Below are 4,532 nucleotides of genomic sequence, written 5' to 3'. Positions count from 1 at the left end.
AAATGTCCAAATATTTCATTTGAGATTAGGAATGACATTGCAATAGCAGGATAATGTAAAAGGGAAATTCTCTTGGATATCAGAGGTATCACAAAGCTTAATAAAGTGAGTTATGTAAATTATGCCAAAAGGTTTAAAAAAATTCCCAGAATAAAAATAGAAGAGGCATGTTCCACTTCCACAATCTGATCAATGTATCTCAACATTTAGATCATGCTTTGGTCTCTGCAATCATGGGCACTTTCTCAGTGCCAGGACAATTATCTCTTTTAGAGTTCTCATCCTAGAGAATCTCATCAGAGCCTCCTTTATGTCTTTATTCCTCAGGCTGTAGATGAATGGGTTCAACATGGTTGTGACCACTGTGTACATAACCGAAGCTACTGTATTTGAGTGGGAGCTCTTGGTAGCAGTAGAGCTAAAGTACACTCCTAGACTCGTACAGTAAAATAAGGAGACAACTGAAAGGTGAGATGTGCAGGTGGAAAATGCTTTATACTTACCCTGAGCTGATGAGATCCCACATATGGAGGAAACAATCTTAGAGTAAGAGTAAAGAATACCAATGAAGGGACCAATAGCCAGCAACATGGCTGCAAAATACATCACCATATTATTGAGAAAGGTGTCAGAACATGCAAGTTGGATCATCTGATTGAATTCACAGAAAAAGTGGGGGATTTCCACCTCTGTGCAGAAGGACAACCGCAACACCATGGAAGTGTGTAGTAAAGAATCAAAGACACTCAGGATCCAACATACCAGAACCAGCAGTCCACAAAGCCGGGGGTTCATGATGACTGTGTAGTGCAGGGGGTGACAGATGGCCACAAATCTGTCATAAGCCATCACAGTCAAAAGGAACATGCTAATCCTGTAAACAGTATGAAAAAATACATCTGTGTGATGCAACCTGCATAGGTTATGACTTTGCTGAGTCTGGATGTTCCACAGCATCTTGGGGATAGTGGTGGAGGTAAAACAGATGTCTACAAAGGACAGGTTGGTGAGGAAGAAGTACATAGGGGTGTGGAGGTGGGAGTCAGAGCTGACAGCCAGGATGATGAGCAGGTTTCCAAACACAGTGATCAGATACATGGAGAGGAAAAGCCCAAATATGAGGGATTGCAGTTCTGGTTTCTTTGAAAATCCCAGAAGCTGGAACTCTGAAATTCCTGTATTGTTTCCTGGGTCCATGTGTTGGATGTGACTATGAGAACAGGGCAGTAAAAGAACTTATTTTTACACAAATAGTCCTTGCTCATATTGTGTAAATGCAAAAATTTATATTTTCCAGTCAATAAAGTAATCACAGTATTTTGTGAATGGATTTGGGCCCCTTAAGAGGATCCCAAGTTCTCTCTGATTAGGAATTTTCATCACATCAGATGTTCCCCAAAAGGTAGGTATTTTACAGTTTCAGTAAGAAAATATTTCATGCATTTGAAAAATATATACAATGTCGACCATGTTTTGGAAATTCTAGTCATAAAGTAGTGGGTGTTGAAAAGAAAAGTCCCAACAATTCAACGACGGTGATAGGGTAAATGCATATTTAATGATTAAATAATCATGAGATGGGTAGAGATGATATGAACAGAACAAAAGCAGGTTAAGGGAGAGAATATGTCATGTGTTATGTTGGGTGTTCAGTCAAGGTACGATAAAAGGTGACATTTGAAATGAGACTTCATGGAAGAGTGTGTGGAGCACAGGAGGCCTTCCTGATAGAGGGAACAACTGGTGCAAAGGCCCCGAGACAGTGCTTCTGTCAGAAAATCAAGGCTCAAAAAGGAAGCCTGTGTGTTGAGGGGAATGGACAACAGTGATGAGAGGTGGTGGCAGTGAACTTTGTAGAATCATGTGGCCTCATACCTGCTTAATGTTCAAGAAACAGGGACTTCCTTGTCCACACTGTGTACCTCTTCCTTTTTATGATCTGGTTGCATCAGCCTCCTGTCCATTGAACACCCCTGCTTAGTACCTTCTGTTATTGAATTTGGCCTATGTAGTATAACTGGCATCTTGCAATAGAGGAGCCTGTGTCACCCTGCTCTGAGGACTGATCTCACTCATCAAGATGTGCACACACAAACAAACACACACACGTGCACACACGGTGTCACTTACATACAACAGAGCACACCAGGTCCTCCTTGTGTGTGTTACTTCTAAGTCCTTCTTATCTTCCCCCACCCACTCCAACACAGTGTTTAGGATATGAATGTATATGCATCATATTACCTTTCCCATACAGAATGTAGAAAGAGTATCCAGAAATTCCTATTCAGAGCTTCCCAGGGACAAATAATTTTGGGGCTCTATTTTGGAATGGCCACTTTCTGACCTGTGTGTAAAGAAACATAAAAAAATGTGTTCAGTTTTGCATGGAGCACTGGGTGTTGTGCAAAAACAATGAATACTGTTACGCTGAAAAAAATAAATAAAAAAATAAAATAAAATAAATGTCTTCAATATTTAGAGTCTTTTCTACATGAAAAAGTGCTCCACATCACTCGGCCTCAGGGAAATACAAATCAAAACAACAATGAGATATCACCTCACGCCAGTCAGAATGGCTAAAATGAACAAGTCAGGAAATGACAGATGCTGGCGAGGATGCGGAGAAAGGGGAACCCTCCTACACTGTTGGTGGGAATGCAAGCTGGTGCAACCACTCTGGAAAACAGCATGGAGGTTCCTCAAAATGTTGAAAATAGAACTACCCTATGACCCAGCAATTGCACTACTGGGTATTTACCCTAAAGTTACAAATGTAGTGATCTGAAGGGGCACGTGTACCCGAGTGTTTATAGCAGCAATGTCTACAATAGCCAGACTATGGAAAGAACCTTGATGTCCATCAACAGATGAATGGAAACAGAAGATGTGGTATATATACACAATGGAATACTATGCAGCCATCAAAAGAAATGAAATCTTGCCCTTTGCGACAACGTGGATGGAAGTAGAGGGTATCATGCTTAGTGAAATAAGTCAATCGGAGAAAGACAACTATCATATGATCTCCCTGATATGAGGACGTGGAGATGCAACATGGGGGGTTAGGAGGATAGGAGAAGAATAAATGAAACAAGATGGAATTGGGAGGGAGGCAAACCATAAGTGACTCTTAATCTCACAAAAAAAACTGTGGGTTGCTGGGGGGAGGTGGGGTTGGGAGAGGGGGAGGGGGTTATGGACATTGGGGAGGGTATGTGCTATCGTGAGTGCTGTGAAGTGTGTAAACCCGGTGATTCACAGACCTGTACCCCTGGGGATAAAAATACATTATATGTTTATAAAAAATAAGAAATAAAAAAACAAAACAAAACAAAAATATTTAGGGTCTTTTCTGGTTTCATACACCTTTTAGATAATTTGTTCCAGCTCTGTGAAAAATGCTGGTGATATTTTGATAAGGATTAATCTGAGTGTGTACATTGCTTTGGGTAGCATAGACATTTTAATAATATGTGTTTTTCCAATCCATGAGTATGGAATGTTTTCCATTTCTTTGTGACTTTCTCATTTTCTTTTATAAGTGCTCTACAATTTTCAAACTACAGATATTTTACCTCTTTGGTTAGGTTTCTTCCTAGATAACTTATGGTTTGGGGTACAATGTAAACAGCTAAGAGACACATAAAAAAATGGTTACATCACTAATCATTAGGCAAATACAAATCAAAACCACAATGAGATACCACCTCATACTTTTCAGAAAGGCTAAAATTAACAACTTGGGAGGCAACAGATGTTAGCCCAGATGCAGAGCAAAGGGAAGCCTCTCACACTATTTGTGAGTTGTGAATGCAGACTGGTCCAGACATTCTGGAAAACAGTATGGAGGATTCTGAAAAAATTCAAAATAGAGTTACCATACCATGCAGCAATTGCACTGCTTGATATTTCTGCAATGGATACAAACATAGTGATTTGAAAGGGCACATGTGCCTCAATGTTTATAGTAGCCATGTCCGCAATAGGCAAAATATGGAAAGACCCCAGATGTCCATCCACAGACGAGTTGATAAAGATGTAGTACATATACGCAATGTAATATTACTTGGTCATTAAAGAATCAAATATTACCATTTGCAAAGACCTGGATGGAGGTAGCATGTATTATGCTAAACAAAATAAGTCAGAGAAAGACAAATACTGTATGATTTCATTCATAAGTGGAATTTAAGAAACAAAATGGAAGAACATAGGGGAAGGGAAGGAAAAAAAATTTTAAAAAGATAAAAACATAGATGGAGGGAAACCGTAAGATCCTTGATTATAGTACAGAAACTGATGGTTGCTAGAGGGAAGGTTGGTCAGGAAGATGGAGTAATTGGGTGATTGTCATTAAGGGCACTTGATGGAATGAATACTGGGCATTATATGCGGCTGATGAATCAGTAAATTCTACCTCTGAAGGTAATAATACACTATATGTTAATTAAATCGAATTTAAATAAAAATAAAAAAATACAGCAGCAGCAAAATATTGTGTTCAATAAATGGAGACATAGGAAGAGACA

General features: G+C 39.3%; 1 pseudogene; it reads right to left on the bottom strand.

The window, feature by feature from the left end:
* Nucleotides 1–231: 231 nt before the first annotated feature.
* LOC123932181 lies at nucleotides 232–1,197 on the bottom strand (annotated as a pseudogene).
* Between the last annotated feature and the right edge of the window lie 3,335 nt (nucleotides 1,198–4,532).

Source organism: Meles meles, chromosome 20 (assembly GCF_922984935.1).
Source record: "Meles meles chromosome 20, mMelMel3.1 paternal haplotype, whole genome shotgun sequence".
In the NCBI taxonomy this organism is placed as follows: Eukaryota; Metazoa; Chordata; class Mammalia; order Carnivora; family Mustelidae; genus Meles; species Meles meles.
This window is presented reverse-complemented; position numbering and strand designations above follow the sequence as displayed.